The sequence below is a fragment of the Akebia trifoliata genome, chromosome 15 (assembly GCF_017979445.1).
Source record: "Akebia trifoliata isolate Shusen 1 chromosome 15, ASM1797944v1, whole genome shotgun sequence".
NCBI lineage: Eukaryota > Viridiplantae > Streptophyta > Magnoliopsida > Ranunculales > Lardizabalaceae > Akebia > Akebia trifoliata.
The window spans coordinates 20,870,952-20,892,125 of record NC_141389.1 but is presented as its reverse complement, the minus strand read 5'-3'; the positions used below and the strand labels follow the sequence as shown (position 1 = coordinate 20,892,125).

General features: G+C 34.5%; 1 long non-coding RNA gene across 1 annotated transcript; it reads left to right on the top strand.

Annotated features, from left to right (window-relative positions):
• Positions 1 to 8,016: 8,016 nt before the first annotated feature.
• LOC147384570 (uncharacterized) lies at positions 8,017 to 13,361 on the top strand. The gene is made up of 3 exons (XR_015173027.1): positions 8,017 to 8,338; positions 10,587 to 10,765; positions 12,868 to 13,361. It is a non-coding gene; the product is annotated as an uncharacterized LOC147384570 (long non-coding RNA).
• Positions 13,362 to 21,174: the final 7,813 nt, after the last annotated feature.

The following is a 21,174-nucleotide window of genomic DNA, read 5'->3' as shown; positions in this document are numbered from 1 at the left end:
CTAATTATGACATTAGATAAGCTGAAATAAATGAGTTGTAAAAATCCCACAAATTTATTAACCAAATCTTGATAATTCCTTCCATATATGGAAATTTAAATATGGGTTTTTCTTAAAGCTTTCAGGTTTTGTTTTTTAAACCTTCCAGGCTCTAACCCTCTATAAAGTTATAAACTCACATATGAAACTCATCTCTATATCCGAAGAGGTGAATGCTTCTTCTTCTTCTTTTTGTTGATAGTTTATGCTAATTATAGAAGCCAGTTCAGAGAGAGGTCATTGTTCCTGTCATTTCAACAAGGCAAGTGAAATTTGTTTTAACCTAATATTAATTTGGCCGATGACAAAATGATGTGCGTGGAAAAGTGCACAGATCTATAGATCTTTTTACTTTTTGTATCCTGAAGAAAAAGATCTATGGATCCGTGCACCTGCCTCATCAACTGTATGTTTTAGCGCATCAGTTTACCATGACTCTACTAATTTTTCGACCCCAAAGAGTTGGTAAGATGACCAGAACAGAACCATACCTCAAGAAGTGGAAGGCTTGAGTTTGAATCGCCCCTTAGGGTCACCCTAAGGGATTTATCTCAGATCGGTCTTTTAGAGTAGTTGGTTGGTTAACAGTTCTAAAATTGAAAAAATTTCTAGTTAGAATGATAGATTTTTTTGCCACAAAAAAGTTATTCCAAGATGGGTTGAGGCTCACCATCAATGTGACCATTGGGATGTTAGGGATTCCCAAGAAATATGTAACCCTAGAAAAATGTATGTTAATCTCTAGAAGATCGAATCTGGTCTTTAAAAAATCTGTATTTTCACTCAAATCCTAATGGTCATGTTCGTGGAGAGCATCAACCATGGATTGATCCAAGAAAAGTCTTTCATAGAATGGTAGTTTGGTAAATTAGGGATAGGCTTAATACGTGGGATCGTTTGATTAGTTCTAAATTCGGTAAAATCATGGATTGACTTTTCTACAAGAAAAGACTAGAATCATGATAAACGTACACGTTGATACATATGCGGCTGACATACGTGGCAAAGCACAAAATCATATATCCTTTTCTTCAGAATACACAAGGAAAAAGATTTGCGATTACGTTCCCTTGCCACGTCAGTCATGTACATACTACAGAGCACGTATGTGTTAGCGCGTTGTTTTATCATTAGTCATAAGACAAATGATAAACTAGCGCTCTTTGATTCCCGAAGAAAAATATCTATGGTTCTATGCACTACCACATCATGGAACGTACAAAGAGCACTAATTTTAGAGCATCAGATTATCACGAATTTTTAAATAATAGCTATGCTTTAAATCAAAAGAGATGTACGGTCAGAGTTAGAATTATGAAATATTTTAAATGGGTTTCTCTCCATTTCTTTCCAAATCTCTCCACTTTTGGAGTGAGAAAACTCACCTTTTTTTCTTTTCTCTTCTCTCCAAAAAGTAGAAATGGAGGGAAACTCATTTATTTTCTCTCCATTTCTCTCAATCCAAACACAACATTAAAGTGTGTGCTTGTATGGATGATCAAATTAAAGAACCTATATGGATTTAAGAAGAAAGGAATGATTCCACATTCTACTCCACCATTCCTTCGATCCCCAGAAAACCCATTCCAACACTATTTCAGCCAACTCCTAATGCAGCTTCCACAAGAGCAATGCATAGAGGGGCAACAATACAGAAAAATGTGAACACTAGCAGACAATTAGTGGTCAATTGCTTGATCTTTCAAATTTTCACCTCGTTTCGTCATCACAATTCCTTTCAACTTATGGTCGGTTTTCCCACCAAATCATCTCGATTGTATAAATACCAAATTATAATTGATTTCAATGACTCAATCAAGTGATATACACGTTGTTTGTGTGGATCTCCAGCCTACGAAATGTCAATTTGTATACGTTTATAGAATTAAATATATTATTAAAGAATAAGATGCATTGTATTAAGATGCATGAGATAAATTATAACATTGTCAGTGTATCTCATCACAAATGGAAGGTTGTGATAGAGGATATTCTAGAATATTATAATAGGTTAGTTTCTATATATCTTGGTTGTTGTGATCTCTATAAATACCCTAATAGGATTTATGTAAAAATTATCCAAGAATTCTCAATAAAATTATTTTCTATATGGTATCAGAGCTCAAGCTCCATTGAGCACATCAATCTTAGTAAGCCATACTTCGGCTATGGCGCCACCGCCATCGCTAGATCTAAATCTTTTTTTTCTTTATTATTGTTCTAGTTTTCTTTAATAAAAATTACTCCTTCCATATCTCTAAATATCTCCCAAGTTCGCATATTTATGTCTCACAATCTCATTTTTTTTCTTGACTAAAATCTCTTCAACGAGAGTTATTTCATTTAAATTGCAAAATCCTACATTAGATGCTCTTGGGGAGATCCTGATAGACCTAGTCTCATAAGCAATTACTTTTGATTGACTAAAAAATAGGGCGAGAAAGGAAAATGATGAACTGAACAAATAAGCGGTGACTACCATGAAACATGATTTGATTTTGGGTGATCTAATATTGCATGTCATTTGATGAGATCAAGAGAAATTATTCATAGAATATAATTGCATGTTCCTTCTTCCAAGGACCATACAATTGCAGGAAGGTGTTAGAGAATAAGATGTATTGTGTTAAGATGCATGAGATACATTGTAACAATGTCAGTATACCTGTAGACACCCCATTTTTGCAATCACCTAATTCAATAATTCATCACCCGGTTGCTTTGGATTCCTAATGATGAGAGCAGAATATACAAAAAAGTCGAAAGCTAGTGAGAGGTACTTTCCCGATTTCTTCTAATTTTTTCAATTGCTTTCCCTATCCTCGTGATTTTATCTCTTTCTTATTTAACATACTCGATATAGAAATTTCAAACGCTTATGATCGATATACTGTACACTCGATTTAGCAAGTACACACGCTTAGGTTCGTCACACATTTTCATAATCTAGAGACCTCGCAACACTAGGAAAATGAGAACCCGATTTCTTCCAAATTTTTTTATTTCTTTCTCTATCCTTGTGATTTCATCTCTTTCTTATTTAACATACTCGATATGAAAATTACAAACGCTTATGATCGATATACTGTACACTCGATTTAGCAAGTACACACGCTTAGGTTTGTCGCACATTTTGATAACTAAAGCCCTCGAAACTTAGAAATAATAACATTGGAACTAAAAAAAGTCACTAGTCAAAATGAAAAAAAAAAAAAAAATCAACAAAATGACGAAAATACCCCTTGTGGGTTCTACACTTCTAAAATGTCTCGAAGTACTAATGTTGTACTCAAAATGTGATTTTAAATTTAACGCGACTAAAATTGATGAAAACAAAAATTTTTATGAAGAATTGAAAAAATTATTAAAATGTTCATTGATGTTCGACTTTTACTTACCTCGATTCCTAAGAAAATGTAACTAAAAAAACTTTCAACAACATTCATGCACATCAAATAAGTTTAAAATCCCACATTCAGGAAAATTGAAACTTTTCACATAAAATGACGATTTTCGCCATGTAGAATAACATAAATCGAACACATAAAATGATAATTTTCAGTATAAAGAATGACATCAATCGACCGTGATGAGATAATTAAGAAAATGGATATCTGACCCTTGTCGATTAAAATGTGAAATTTTAAAATCAAGCTTTCAGGTGGGGTGTCAATGGTGTTTAAAATCAAGACAATCAATCTTGAAAATTGACAAATCAAATCAATCAATCACCATTCGATCTTAAAAACCAACACGTCATTTGCCAATCATTAACTTTCAAATTGACCGAACTAATCGCAAGTTTAAAAACAAGCCTATTAATTGAGAAATTAAAATAATCAAACCAATCAATGCTAACCTTATTCAATCCAACTAATTGATCTTAACAAAATATGAGAAAATATGAAAGTCGCAAAACATAAGATCACACTTCCTTTCTCTTTTAGCATTTGAACACAAATAGAAAAAGAGGATTTTGTCTTTGGCTTGATCAAAGAAGATAACCAAGAAAATAAAAAATAAAAGTTAAAAGTAAAGAGGAATCAAACTTGAGGAAAGTCCATACGTTGAAGAGAAAATTAGAAAAGGAAAGAAAAAAAAAAGAAAAAAAAAGGCAAAGGAAGAAACAAAAATGGAAAGGAGAGGTGTTTGCCAACGTTGACATCCTTCTCAAAGTTTAGCACCTTCCGAAAGCAACCCCAAAGAAAAGGGATCTACACATTAAAAGGGGAGATTTTCCCTTTTTAGAGGTACCAAAAAAAAGTCTGAAGAAAGACTTTAGAAAAAGAAGAAGGAAAGAAAAAAAAAAGGGGTGACCGATGCTTTTGGCAAAAAGGTAGACTTCTCGATCTAAATCTTTAGGGCTGGAGGCACTCCCACACCATCATGACAACAACAAGAGAAAAAAAGAAGGAGAAGAGAAAAAGAAAAAATGCAGTACCTACTAGGGGTGCAACTTAATTTAGTTCAAACCAAGAACAGAACCCAACCATGAATTTTGGATTGATTTGGTTTGGTTTAGATTGAATATGGTTTTGTTTCGACTTAAATAAATGAAGAACTGATCGATTCGGTTTGGTTTAGTACTCGGTTTAGACTTTGTAAATAATCAAACAAAATGGAAAACTGAACTAGCATATTATTTTAAAATAAAATTTAAGATATTTATAAAACCCTAAAGGGAAGTCTCTTTCCTTCCACTACTCTCTCTCTATAATTCGCTTTAATGGCAGACTTCCTTCCAAACTTAGATGATGGTGGTGGTTTTCACCATTTTTATGCTGCTAGGCAAGAAGCTTTGTTGTTGAACCGAGGCCGGTTTATTAGCTTCCTCTAGTTAAACCGGCTCATACTTAAGTAGAGTTAAACAAGAAAATCAAAACGGTTTTTTTTTATTCTAATTTTGGGTTGTTTTATTTAAAACATTCCTTTTTTAGCTTTAATGGATAAATGGGTTTCTTTTTTTTCGCTTTGTTGTTTGTAGGTTGAGAGCTTTGTACAACCAAGATTTATAGTTCTGCAGAGGCCGCAAAACCAGGGTCAACCGCTTTTGCTTTTTTAGGTAAATGAATCTTACAAAGGTGGTTTTGTGAAGGAATCTGGAGGGACAGGGTTTTCTTCCTTAGCATTAGAGCTCCAACTGATGTTAAAAAGAAATATAGTAAGTTAAAGTGAACATTGAAATATTTAGTTTTTCTTTAATACATTTTGATTTTTCTTATAAGGTTGTTTTTGTTTAGTTTAGACATGTTTGAGGCAGAAAGAAATTTGGGGATTTATTTATTTATTTAGTTTTATTTTCCCAATTTTAGTTCATGTATTATTATATAAGATTCATTTTACTTGATTTTTTAAAAGTGTTAAGATTGATTAATTCATTTTAATGGGTTAATTTTTCAATATTAAGTTCTTATTTTATTATTTATGAGCTATTTCATTTAATTTTTGTAATTATTAAGATGATAAAATATATTTTTGTTTTCAGATTCTATTATTTATGAACTATTTTATTGAATTTTTGAAGTTATTAAGGTTCTTAAATGAACTTAATGGGTTTTTATTATTATGAGCTATTTTATTCAATTTGTGAAATTGCTAACGAAAGTTTTGAGGATCAAGTTTGTAAAAATATTTGCATAAGAAATTTTTTGGCAACCCATGGAACCGAACCGAATTAAGGTCGATTTGGTTTAGTTCCATTCTAGATCAATTTGGTTCGGTTCTGGTTCCCATATAATGGAACCGGCCTTGGACAGTTCGGTTTTGATTTGGCTCTAAACCGAACCAAGTTGCACCTTTATGTACCTACTTTCTTCACGCCTCTGTCTTCTTCTTCTCAAAGCTGAGATCCTCTATCAGCCCTCCTCTCCATCACACTTCAGCCATCCCTCAACACTTTCACCATAATCTCTTTCTCACTCCATTAAAGCCCACACAGAAGTCTCCTTCGACTTACATTCACCTTCTTCATGCCTTCGACAACCTTTCTCGAACAACTCTCTTTCGCTCACCTTCTTCACCCAACAACCCCTTCATGACTAGGCTTGTCAACGGATATGTATCCGATCGGATACTACTATATCCGAATTCGAATCCGAAAAAAAACAATACTATCCGAATTTGAATTCGAATCCGAAAAATATATCGGATATCCGATAATATCCGATTTGAAAAAAAAATCCTGCAAAATACCATCGTCTTCGATCTGTCGGAGTTCGCACAGTCGAAACCCACGAAAATCACTCCGATCGGATATCCCTAATAAACATTCGAATTTGAATCCGAAACATATATCGGATATCTGATAAAAAAATCCTACAAATTGAACAGTCGGAGTTCGCACAGTCGAAAGACTCGAAACCCACATATTTCCTCCGACTGGTTCGGATCGGAGAGAGAGAGAGAGAGAGAGAGAGAGAGAGAGAGAGAGAGAGAGAGAGAATATATACCTGCATGTTCGCTGACCGGAGAATACGTATCGGAGTTCGTACAGTCGACATTCGAAACCCACACATTTCCTCCGAAAAATCACTCCAACTGATTCGAACTTCGAAGAGAGAGAGAGAGAGAAAGAGAGAGAGAGAGAGAAAGAATATATATTTGACGCTCGCTGACCGTAGAAGACGGTGGTTACGGGAGTTCGATCGAAACCCACCGTCGACTGGTTCTTCGTTTTAGCCATTAAAGTGGTTGAGAGACAGAGAAGATAAGTTTAAAAAAAAAAGTTTTGTTATATAACACGAATACACAATAACATATATAACATATATAAAAGTTTTGTTGTAAAACATAAATACATAATACATATACTATATCGGAGCGGATATTATCGAATCGGATATCGCGATATCCGAATTCGTATCCGAAACTCATTCGAATTTTAAAATGACATTCGAATCAGAATCTGATATCTGAAAATTTCGGATAATATCCGATTTTTCGAATTCGAATTCGAATTTGAATTCGGATTTCGGCTATCCATTGACACCCCTATTCATGACCCATCTTCTCATAGTACACTCCCCTCACCACTCTCCCCTTCTTACTCTCCCGGCTTTACCTTCCATAGCAGCCGTCATCTTATTTGTGCATTTTCTTTATCTCACTCTCTTGGTTTAGTCGTCTCCCATAGCAGCACCTTCATCGCCTCTCTCACTCTCACACACTCATTAACGACTACATCACACCCACCTTTAATCCAGTCCTTCATCCTCCCTCTTATAAACCCACTCAATAATGATTTACCCCTCTTTCTATCCCTATTGCCCACCTTAGAGTTGATAGGGGGAGATCGATAATGTACTTTGAAAAAATCCCACAGCAGCCACCTCTCCATAAGGTGAGTACATTATCAGTTTTTTCGGTCATTATTGCAAAAGAGCTTGGTTTTTGTGCAGGTTACTCGGACGTCAGTCTCATGATTTCATCCTTGATTCAATGTGTGCTCAATATGCATGCTTCGGCATTGTACAAATCAAAACAAATATTTCAAATCGATACATACTTTTATGTGCGTGAAAGGTTATATGAAATATCCCTTGCCCTTTTTTTAAAACAAAAAAAAAAACACAAAAAAAAACAAAAAAACAAAAAATAAAAAGATACCCATCACGTTGATTCGCCTTTTTAGGGTAGCCTTAGTAGGATCTTTTTTCTTTTTCAGTTATCTAAAAAATCAAACCGAAAACTGAACTAGCATAGTATTTTAGAATAAAATATAAGATTTTTTTAAACCCTATAGGGAAGTCTCTTTCCTTCTTTCCTTCCTCTACTCTCTCTCTCTCTCTTATCTCTTACAAGGCTGAGGTGCGGCTACAGGCTGCCTCTCATCTCCATTGGCCAGTGGGTCAGCCTCCCCCCGCTCTCTCACTCTCTTTCTCTCTCTCGTCTCTTGAAAGGCTGACTTGCGGCTGCCTCTCAACTCCGATGGGTCATCCTCTCTCTCTCTCTCTAGTTTGCTTTAATGGCAGACTTCCCTCCAAACTTAAATGATGGTGGTGGTTTTCACCATTTTTATGTTGCTGGGCAGGAAGCTTTGTTGTTGAACCGAGGCCGGCTTATTAGTTTCCTCTAGTTAAACCGGCTCATAGTCAAGTAGAGTTAAACAAGAAAATCAAAAAGGTTTTGTTTGATTCTATTTTTGGGTTGTTTTATTTAAAACTTTCCTTTTTTAGCTTTAATGGATAAATGGGTTTCTTTTTATCGCTTTGTTGTTTGTAGGTTGAGAGCTTTGTACAACCAAGTTTTATGGTTCTGTAGAGGCCGCAAAACCAGGGTCAAGCGATTTTTGCCTTTTTAGGTAAATGGATCTTATAAAGGTGGTTTTGTGAAGGAATCTGGAGGGACAGGGGTTTTCTTCCCTACCGTTAGAGCTCCAACTAATGTTAAAAAGATATAGAATAAGTTTAAGTGAACCTTGAAATATTTAGTTTTTCTTTAATACATTTTGATTTGTCTTATAAGGTTGTTTTTGTTTAGTTTAGACATGTTCGAGGCATAAAGAAATTTGGGGATTTATTTATTTGGGGGATTTCGAATCATGAAAGTATCTTTATCAAAATAATCCCATTTAGAATAGCAATCTATGTTCCATGATTCCATAACTTGCATTAGTAACCTTTGGTTTTATTTTCCCAATGTTAGTTCATGTTTTATTATAAAAGGATCATTTTACTTGATTTTTTAAAAGTGTTAAGATGGATTAATTCATTATTAAGATGATAAAATATTTTTTTTTTCATATTTTATTATTTATGAACTATTTTATTGAATTTTGTAAGTTACTAAGGTTGTTAAATGAACTTATTTGGTTTTTCTAAAAGTTCTAATTTTATTATTATGAGCTATTTTATTCAATTTGTGAAATTGTTAAAGAAAGTTGTGGATCAAGTTTGTAAAAATATTTGCCTAAGAAATTTTTTTGCAACCCATGGAACCGAATCGAACTGAATTAAGGTCGGTTTGGTTTAGTTCAGTTCTAGAGCAATTTGGTTCGGTTCTAGTTCCCATATAATGGAACCGACCTTGGACAGTTCGGTTTTGATTTGGCTCTAAACTGAACCAACCCGAACCAAGTTGCACCCCTAGTACCTACCTTCTTCACGCCTCCGTCTTCTTCTTCTCAAAGCTGAGAACGTCTATCAGCCCTCCTCTCCATCACACTTCAGCCATCCCTCGACACTTTCACCATCATCTCTTTCTCACTCCGTTAAAGCCCACACTGAAGTCTCCTTCGACTTACATTCACCTTCTTCATGCCTTCGACAACCTCTCTCGAACAACTCTCTTTCGCTCACCTTCTTCACCCAACAACCCCTTCATGGCCCATCTTCTTCATAGTACACTCCGCTCACCTCTCTCCCCTTCTTAATCTCCCGGCTTCACCTTCCATAGCAGCCGTCCTCTTATTTGTTTATTTTCTTTATCTCACACTCCTGGTTTAGTCCTCTCCCATAGCAGCACCTTCATCGCCTCTCTCACTCTCACACACTCATTAACGACTACATCACACCCACCTTTAATCCAGTCCTTCATCCTCCCTCTTATAAACCCACTCAATAATGATTTACCCCTCTTTTTATCTCTATTGCCCACCATAGAGTGTATTGGGGGAGATCGATAATGTACTTTGAAAAAATCCCACAGCAGCCACCTCTCCATAAGGTGAGTACATTATCAGTTTTTTCGGTCATTATTGCAAAAGAGTTTTGTTTTTGTGCAGGTTTCTCGGACGTCATGCTCATGATTTCATCCTTGATTCAATGTGTGCTCAATATGCATGTTTCGGCACTGTACGAATTAAAACAAATATTTCAAATCGATTCATACTTTTAAGTGCGTGAAAGGTTATATGAAATATCCTTTGCCCTTGTTTTAAAACAAAACAGAAAAAAAAAAAAAAGATACCCATCAAGTTGATTCGCCGTTTTGGGGTAGCCTTAGCAAGGATTTTTTTTCTTTTTCAGTTATCTAAAAAATCAAACCGAAAACTGAACTAGCATGTTATTTTAAAACAAAATATAAGATTTTTTTAAACCCTAGAGGGAAATCTCTTTCCTTCTTTCCTTCCTCTCTCTCTCTCTCTCTCTCTCTCTCTCTCTCTCATCTCTTACAAGGCTGAGGTGCGGCTACAGGCTGCCTCTCATCTCCAGTGGCCAGTGGGTCAGCCTCCCGCCCCCTCTCTCACTCTCTTTCTCTCTCTCGTCTCTTGCAAGGCTGACTTGCAGCTGCCTCTCAACTCCGATGGGTCATCCCTCTCTCTCTCTCTCTTTCTCTCTCTAGTTTGCTTTAATGGCAGACTTCCCTCCAAACTTAGATGATGGTGGTGATTTTCACCATTTTTATGTTGCTGGGCAGGAAACTTTGTTTTTGAACCGAGGCCGGTTTATTAGTTTCCTCTAGTTAAACCGGCTCATACTCAAGTAGAGTTAAACAAGAAAATCAAAAAGGTTGTGTTTGATTCTATTTTTGGGTAGCTTTATTTAAAACTTTCCTTTTTTAGCTTTAATGGATAAATGGGTTTCTTTTTATCGCTTTGTTGTTTGTAGGTTGAGAGCTTTATACAACCAAGTTTTATGGTTCTGTAGAGGCCGCAAAACCAGGGTCAAGCGATTTTTGCCTTTTTAGGTAAATGGATCTTACAAAGGTGGTTTTGTGAAGGAATCTAGAGGGACGGGGGTTTTCTTCCCTACCGTTAAAGTTCCAACTGATGTTAAAAAGATATAGAGTAAGTTAAAGTGAACCTTGAAATATTTAGTTTTTCTTTAATACATTTTGATTTGTCTTATAAGGTTGTTTTTGTTTAGTTTAGACATGTTTGAGGCATAAAGAAATTTGGGGATTTATTTATTTGGGGGATTTCGAGTCATGAAAGTATCTTTATCAAAATAATCCCATTAAGAATAGCAATCTATGTTCCATGATTCCATAACATGCATTAGTAACCTTTGGTTTTATTTTCCCAATGTTATTTCATGTTTTATTATAACAGAATCATTTTACTTGATTTTTTAAAAGTCTTAAGATTGATTAATTCATTATTAAGATGATAAAATATATATTTTTTTCATATTTTATTATTTATGAACTATTTTATTGAATTTTGTAAGTTACTAAGGTTGTTAAATGAACTTATTTGGTTTTTCTAAAAGTTCTAATTTTATTATTATGAGCTATTTTATTCAATTTGTGAAATTGTTAAGGAAAGTTTTGAGGATCAAGTTTGTAAAAATATTTGCTTAAGAAATTTTTTGGCAACCCCTGGAGCCGAACCAAACCGAATTAAGGTCGGTTTGGTTTGGTTCAGTTCTAGAGCAATTTGGTTCAGTTCTGGTTCCCATATAATGGAACCGACCTTGGACAGTTCAGTTTTGATTTAGCTCTAAACTGAACCAACCCGAACCAAGTTTCACCCCTAGTACCTACCTTGGTCACGCCTCCATCTTCTTCTTCTGAAAGCTGATATCCTCTATCAGCCCTCCTCTCCATCACACTTCAGCCATACCTCAACACTTTCACCATCATCTCTTTCTCACTCCATTAAAGCCCACACACAGAAGTCTCCTTCGACTTACATTCACCTTCTTCATGTTTCGAGAACCTCTCGAACAACTCTCTTTCGCTCACCTTCTTCACCCAACAACCCCTTCATGACCCATCTTCTTCATAGTACACTCCCCTCACCTCTCTCTCCTTCTTACTCTCTCGGCCTCACCTTCCATCGCAGCCATCCTCTTATTTATTTATTTTCTTTTTCTCACTCTCTTGGTTTAGTCGTCTCCCATAGCAGCACCTTCATCATCTCTCTCACTCTCACACACTCATTAACGACTACATCACACCCACCTTTAATCCAGTCCTTCATCCTCCCTCTTATAAACCCACTCAATAATGATTTACCCCTCTCTTTCTGTCACTATTGTCCTCCTTAGAGTTGATAGGGGGAGATCGATAATTTACTTTGAAGAAATCCCATAGCAGCCACCTCTCCATAAGGTGAATCCATTATCACTTTCGGTCATTATTGCTAAAGAGCTTACTTTTTTTGCTGGTTGTTCGGACGTCATTCTCATGATTTCATCCTTGATTCAATGTGTGTTCAATATGCATGCTTCGGCATTTTACGAATCAAAACGAACATTTCAAATTGATTCATGCTTTTATGTGCATGAAAGGTTATATAAAATATCCCTTACCTTTTAAAAAAAAAAAAAAAAAAAAAAAAAAAGATACCCATCAAGTCGATTTGCCATTTTGGGGGAGTCTTAGGTAGGATTTTTTTTCCTTTTTTATCTATCTAGAAAATCAAACTAACTCACTTATTTTGGTGCACGTGGAGATTTAAAATCAAATTTATTTGATTAAAAATGAGTGGGTTAACTCACTGATTTTGGTGCACGTATAGATTTAAAAATGAAATTTTTTTGATTAAAAATGTGTGGGCTAACTCACTGATTTTGGTGCATGTTGAGATTTAAAATCAAATTTCTTTAATTAAAAATGTGTGGGCAAAGTCACAGATTTGAGTGCACGTGGAGCTTTAAAATCAAATTTCTTTAGTTAAAATTGCACACTACCGTATTTAGTTCACCATGATGTGCCAAGGTCCTCTTATATATTTCTCCAAAACACGTTTGGTCTCATCTTAGTTGTTGACAACAATGATAGCGACCGTGTAGTTGAGGCAAGAGGTGAGCTCCATAGGATGCGAAAATGCTAAAATGAATTAGACCTTAGATCTACGATAAATATCTGTTGATTTTAATATTGTTTTGGGGTTGGTTTAACGATTAAAATATTGTATTTTTGTGATGTGTGTGTTATCAACAGGTTTGCTTGATGTCGTAAGAGTCGCAAACTCAGACAGACTAATAACTTAGGCCAAGGATCAAACGAGATAATTTTATTGATCATGAAGAGAAAATGATAATTCACCTTCAAGATCTCTTGGGCAATAGGTATACTTTCAACCTCTCTCTCTCTCTCTCTCTACTTAGGAGAAGTGCAATATTTGTGAATTTGGGTTGGATATATTTCTTGGTTTAAAATCTAAATAAGAATATATTTTTTAGTGTTATTTTGTATTTTACATATATAGAGACTGGTTGAGTGATTTGTTTTGTAATTTGAGAGATTTGGTTTCTTATATTCTAGGCTTAGGAGAAGTGCTATATTTGTGGCTTTGGGTTGAATCTTTATTATTTTTTGGTATTATTTTGTATTACATATGGAAAGAGTGGATGAATGATTTGTTTTGTAATCAGTGGGGAATTACAGAGGAATTTTCTCTCTCTCTCTCCACACAACTTTCCTTTCGATTTTTTTTTTTTCCTTTCTCTTTATAGTTTTACTTAGTTAGATCTCCCACTCTCTCATTTTGAACTATTTCTTAGCTTCTAGGTATGGTTTTGTTTATTTGTTCGTACTTGTGTGGATTTTGATCAGTTTAATTTCTTGGTTTTATCAAGCTAGTATTTTTGTTGGAAATAAAAAATGATTGATGTTGAAACATGGAAGCGAGGAGAGTTGTTTCTAAAGGGTTGGTGAAATTTGTTTCCTCTTGCTTTCATGTATATTCTTTGGGTTTGAAGAAAAAAATACCTATTGAAGGGAGAATTTTTTGGTTCTCATATCATTATGTTAGTCCTTTTGTGCTTTTCTAGAATTGGGTTTTGTCTATAGATCCCATAAGATTTGTATGATTCATGAACAGACCCTAGAATTCTTGTCATCTCTCACCATACCCAACAACTTATATACATATCATAGCATGATGATCAAGGCTTTGATGATCCAACACCACCCAATTGTAGAGGAAAATATGTTAAACATGACATTTGCTTAATGACTTTTCATATGGTTATTGAAGATCTATGGTCTAATTCATTTTGGAATTTTGATAGTTTGGTTTCTAGGTCATTGTAGGAATTTATTCTTGCTGCGTCTAGCCCTCTGTCATAGAGAAGCGTTATTTTCCTTCCCAATTCAAAGAATTGAAATCATAACTTATTTTACTTCTTTTTTTTAATTAGAAAATGAAGATTTTGAGTTCCGTATCTTCTGTTTTAAATTTTGAGTCTTGATTCATCATGGAATCAATTTTTGGGTTAGATGGTATTTATGATTTTCCTTTCGCAATTGTTTCTACAAGGAAAAGTTGTGGCTAAAAATGTTTTAACCAGTTAGATCCAAGGATTAACAAGAGGGCTTTTAGTGAGGAAGAAGACATGAAGTTGTCGGCTCTTCTATGGTAGGACTGATAATGTATAAGAGGATGGAGATGGTCCACCCATGGTCTAAAATCTCATATTGTTTCAATGTTTCGGTTATTTTAGAAATCGATACATTCTGATACATTGGCAATACATTTGATACATTCAAAAACAAATCTTTCAATGGCTGCATGTCATCAATTTGAAAACAAAAGGGTCTCTCAAATATTTACCAAAACAGAGAGACTATTTAAATAAGTGGTCTTTGGGAGGAGACCGAGGTCAAGGGCATTGTTTCAAAAGCAGCGAAAACATTCATTTGTTCTCACATTTAAATAGAGGTGAGAAGAAGAATAAGAAGGGTGGTAAACCAAGATCTCCACCACTGATCCAAAAATCCAAGATCTCTCTCTCTCCTCCTTCGGATTATCTATTTTTGAGTTTTATTTAGGAAACTTTTGAAATTTATTCATTTATATTTTTAATTTTTACTTTTTCCATAGGGAATTATTTTGCAAATTTTATTTTTTAAATCAAAACCCAATAGTGAGAGTCAAACGTGGTCATCGCCATTAGCCAAAAAAATATATTGTGAGCATTTTTTTCCAAAAGATTTATATTTTTACTTAAAATTCAAGGAAAAAACAATTGCCCTAGTCCGTCATTTCTGTTGACTGCCATCAACAGTCGTTTATTTCAACAATTCCCCTACGAATCACATTTGTCGTATATGAAACAGAAGCCTATTTAAAACGACTACTCCCTTTATGGTTGGAGCAGTTGTTTTCCAACAAAACAATTGTCCAGGGCAGTTGTTTTCTGCGCATTTTGATGTAGTGGCATGGGCTAACTCGTTGATTTTGGTAAAGTGGATATTTAAAAATTAAATTTCTTTGATTAAAAATGCGTGAGCTAAGTCACTGATTTTGGTGTACGTTGATTAAAATACGTGGGCTAACTCACTGATTTTGGTGTATGTAGAAGTCTTAAATCAAAATTTCTCTTTATAAATACATGTGAGTTGACTCAGTGATTTATGTGCACGTGCCACTTGAAATTGATTTTTAAAATAGGGATTAAATTATTAGCTTAAAATAGGAATTGTTGAGGATGGTCACTCGAAGGTGCCTGAGCTGAAGGAACTTGATCATCTTGCGTAGAGGCAGTGAGTTGCTGAGCCAATGGTGAATCGGCTCGAGTTCGCTCCAAAGATAGGATGCACCCATTCTTTGAACCATCTTCTCGATCATGTTGAGTAGAAGCAGTGAGCTACTAAGCCCATAGTGAATCCGCTCGAGTTAACTCCAAGGATGGGGTGCATCCATTGTCTAAACCATCGTCTCGATCAACCACATCTGCTTGTGAGATCTTCAGATCAAGATGTGGAAGTGGGGCCCCTTAATCAAAACATGTAGTTCCAAAATCAAAAGCAAAACCAGTACCAGCAACGTAGTTGTTGTGTTCTTCCATGAATGTCTGTCCTCAATCCAACGCACCACATCGACAATCCCTGAGGACGCTAAGAGGCTTTATAATGCATCAGAGGAAGGATTGGTTGTGTATACACGTGGAGGATATCTAGTGGAGGACAATCATGTTCTATTGCTACAACTGTTAAGATGCGATTGAAGGTTTTGTTCCAGTGGTTACTAATGTTCCGAAAACACCATTACCTTTCCCATTCTTACGCAGCAAGTGCTGTCGAATATTGGAATCTCATAGTAACCACCAGTTAAGTTAAGCGACAGCTGGTATTTGACTACCTCGCTATCTAAGAATATATCTCGAGAATTAGTAATCTCTTAGACCTCAAGGAGACATTTTTCCTGAGGCCGACAACATCATTTCTCTTTCTCAGCTTAAACCATCGCCCTCTAGAGTGCTGGTTGTAGTGGAGAGAAATCTAAATGGTTTTCCATTAAAGTTTCTTGGATTTTCTTCTCTCGTTGAAACTAAAAAGGGATTGGGAAAGAAGGTGGAAGATGCACTACAAAATATGAGGTATTTAGAGGCGGTTTTAAACTGCCACCAATTTCGACTAAACCGCCTCCAATTTTAAGGGCGGTTAATCGAACCGCCCACTATAGTTGCGTCGCTGATTCCTTTTAGTGGCTAACTAAAGGCGGTTTTAAAATCGCCTCTAAATAATGATTTAAGGGCGTTTTTTATATTTTTAGAGGCTATTTGAAAACCGCCTCAAATAATAATAATTTAATGACGGTTTAAAAATCGTCTCTAAAGAATATGATTTAAGGGCGGTTCTTATATTTTAGAGGCAATTTGAAAACTGCCTCTAATAATAATAATTTAAGGACAGTTTTAAAACCGCCTCTAAATATTGTTATTTAAGGGCGGTTTTTATATTTTAGAGGCAATTTGAAAACCGTCCTTAATAAAAATTAGTTTTATAAAAAACAACATTAGAGGCAGTTTAAAACCGCCTTTAATGTTGTGAAAAAATTAATAAAATATTCATTCCAAAATAAAACATACAATTATATAAAGAAAAAGAGCTGCTATTGGCACTACAAATTTTACTTATCATTTGTTTATAAAAAGATACCACAACTTGTAAATGAATATTTTACCAAACATAAACTACAATCTACCAAACATGCATCTACAAAATCGAAAAACAAATTATGCATTCACGAATATTTTCACCATAAAAAAAGAAACAACTCTATGAATTATAAACAAATGTGATATGTTTCTTGGATTTAGTGTGCACTTGAAGCCAACCATCTCTTATACTTCACCCCATCTCCATGCTCACTCTGGTAAAATAAAATGGTAAAGCCATAAATCATGTGCAACCAAAACATACCTTAGAATCTATCGTTTGTAATGATCTCATGGATGGCGTCAGTGATAGCTTGATCCTCAGATCAAACAAGTAGCTTCATTGCTACCTACTTGGGTCCATCTATCCCGAATGATAACCAAACGAGAACCTTAACGTTGCCTACGAACACATTGGACAAAAGGCATGAATGACCTGAAATTACACGGAACAACTTCAATGCACTGTATGGTACCAAAACAAGTTCATAATTCAAAATAGAGATCAATGTGCCAAAGATTTTTTAGAGAACAGGAGATGTCACTGGGAGAAGAATCTCCACAGCTCCATGATTACCGCTTGCAGCAGCAACATGTATTGGATTTAGGCCATCCTGTGGTGGAAAAACATGAACAAAATGAACAAGATTAATAAGAGATATTCCTACAGTTAATAATGTTATAAAAACACAACCCACCACTTTTGGTATTTCTTAACAGATACACAGATTGAAAGAAATGAAAAAGCTCAAAGTTCAGAGTTTAAAAACAACTATAACACCAAAAGTATATGAATTGCTGATTCACAGGCTCCCCCTATATTATAACCAATACATATCAGCCAAACTCTATGAAATAACCAAAGAATATGGCTTAAATCACAATAATCTACGAAATTATATTTTGGCATAAAGCATTATTAACATGAGAAGGGAACATTGTCAAGTACTCTAGCAACAATGACAACCCCATCCTATATGCATATGGTCAGAGAAATTTTTTTGCACTTTTTACAGAAGATTTAAATTTCTTTTGGTTTCTACTAACTATTTTGCTGACCCTATATATAATTCACAACGAGGTCGTCACTTCCATTGATATTTGCAATAGGGCCACAACAATCCATTGATTTATTAGACCACACCTGTGTAAATTAAAATTTTCATATGAATGATGGAAATATAGAGGAAGTATTTGGTACATTTTTGTTCCCAAATTAGAATAACATCCCAAAAGAAACAAATAATTGGCCTCCCAACGTAGCGATTGCATATAAATGTATCAGGGTTGATTTTCCACTTGCAAGTCATGCATGTATTGTGGCAATTACTAGTAATTATGTATAAGTTTTCTAATTTTATCCCCTACATAACAAACAATTATCAACATTCAAAACATTCTTGAGTTTTTGCACAAAGGTACCACTTTGATTTTACGACTGTTACTCATGCAAAGGAGAATGACAATGCAAACAAAGAAATATAGCCATAATGCTCTAACATTACATTAATAAACAAAGAACATAAATATATATGGTAGTATCTGATTAAAATGAAACTGGTTCATACAATGAGTTTTCTCATCTAAAACTAAAAAGCCCATATTTGCATACCAGACTCCGATCATCTATACAAGATAGATACGAGTAAAAAAATGAGAAATAACATAAATACACAAAGAAGTGAAAGTCCAGACAACCTCACCTCATCACTGATGTTGGGATCAACTCCAGCTTTTAGCAAGCAATTGATAATATCAGGGCTCCTATTGTCAGTAGCAATATACAAAGGAGTTGCCCCACCTACACTAACGTTTGCACTATCCCCTATCCATATAAAAGAAAATAAAAAAAAATAAGTGCTACAATTACATATAAACTGATGGTCAAGAAATAATACTAGAAAAAAAAAATTATTCTTCACATGCAGGATCAATAATTTGAGACATTGAATCCTCTATATAAAACTACTAATTCTATTTTGTATATATTCAATCTTCTTCGGTAAGAAAATCATATAAAAATGAACCACAAGATGTACACCACTTTAGAAGAACAACCTAGCACCCATAAAGCTTCAATTATATTAGTACATAGTACATGTTTTATTTTCCCAAAACCTGTTACTAAACTGACTGACCAAATTTTCAACATAAAAAGTTCAAAAAATAGATCAGCTCAACTTTTCCTATAAATATGTTCATCTATAATTTAGGTCATTACCCTCTTTAAATCCAAGCTCTACTTTCCTTCTCTCAATCTACAAGAAGCTATAGTTTGCAAATGGAAATTTCTACTATTCAAATAAAATATAAGCTGCAAATATGCTAAAAATTTATTTCTGAAATCTAGAAAAAAAGCAATGCAGTAAATCTTACTAAATTCACATGGATTTATTTCTGAAATCTAGAAAAGCTTTTCCTGTTATAGAAATTTATTTCCAATTTCAATAGAGTTTGGTAAAAAAAGGTAATAAGGAATAAAAGAAAAAAAAATATTACAAGAGGGAAAAAACAACATGGAATTACCTATTGAATTGGATCCATTGGAAGGCTGGTGAAATTGTTTTGTCGGGTCCTCGTAGCTGCAATAATGCTTCTAAAATGATAACAGTTACAAGAATGAAGGAAAGAACAAACCCATAGCTTATCTTCCAAGCATTCCCTGCACCTCCGAAGATGAGAGCAAGTCTCCCAATCCAATGATGGTACCAGTTCCAGTTGACGTTGGGCACTTCGACAACCTACTCATCAAAATTCAAAAAGTCAAACTACTAAAAAAAAGATGTCTCTCATCAAAGCAGAAACCATAGGCTACTCATGGCAAAGTTTCCTGAAACTTGACTTATTGTTTCCTGTAGAGCAGAGGGGTTGCTTATTCCAAGAGCAGTCTTGAAGTGCTCATTCGTAACTGCCATGGAATTGAGTATCTCAGCATCAATGGATCCGTCTTCCAAGTCAATCACATCCATATTTTCTCTGATGCACTGTAGTGCTACTTCAGTGCACAAAGCTGCAAGATCAGCACCAATATATATGATATACTTGCGTTTCAAAACTAAAAGTCTACAACTAATGATTACCTGTCACTTATGCCCAATATATATGCGATAACAGAATATCCAACACAACTTTTTATAAATGTTTCAAGGCATGTAGCAGTTATCCCAAAAGTCTAAAACTTTTTGTTGGCCAGTTATTAGTTGGTCCAACAAGAGCAAAAATGCTAACAAATCTTAAGATCATCCAGGTTGTGCCTATACAAGCAGCAGCAAAAGAAAACCAAACAGTTTTTATTTTTTTCTTTGATGGGTAAGCTGGACTTGAACCCACGACATCAAAGTTTCTTGCAAAGTGCCAAACCAACTAAGCTATAAACCAAACATTTTTGTTCTCCAAAGATGATATGAAACACTACCCCTCAAACAATCTCGGTCATTTTAGTTTATCGAACTGCTCTCCCTTAGCAGTTTTAGTTTTGTTGTGCAAAATACCTCCTTAAAAAGGGAAAGAAAAAAGATTATCAAAGGTAAAAGAAATAATAATAACAAACAACGACACAGGAGTTACGTATTGTGTGGCAGACTAGGCATATATAGAATGTTAAATCTAATATCCACTTTGTATAATAATAATAGCCATGAAAAAAATAGAGTGAAAAAATATCATTAGAGGTAAAAATAAAAATAAAAGAACCAAAAGAACGATAGCAAATAGTGACACTAAAAGAAATCTAAAATCCACTTTGTATAGTAGTAATACCTATGTCTATGAGTCAAACAAATTATCTTGAGTTGAAGTGCACTGTAGTAATACCCCTCATCCGTTTCACGTTGTATTGGTAACTTGGGTAATAGATTAGATGATCAAAGAACAAACTTTAAAATGCACCTATATATCCTTGGTCTCCTTGGCTCTTGTTTTAGAAAATAAAATAAATTGTCATCTTTGCATGTTTTGGAACTTGTTATTACAAACAATAACACGAGTCATATAAAGTGCGTTAATGTTTGCATTTAAACTTGAAGATATACAAAGTATTTCACTTGAAACTACAAAAGATTTGTATACCAAGTAAAACCTTCATATTGTTATTCACTTTCTAATATCAATATCAACTACTTAAAGGATCAAAGAATACCATTTAGTCTTTTGATAGTTATTAATATAAAAATTTTATCAATATCTAATAGAAAATAATTAGCAATTAAAAAGATGATATCCCACAAAGGACTTGAATCTCAAACAACACAACTGAACATTGAATAACATACCTCAAATTTAATGAATAGTTCTCATATAATGTTAAAAGGCTCAAAATATGCATATCATTGACTAAATAATAACCATTCAGACAAGAATCTTC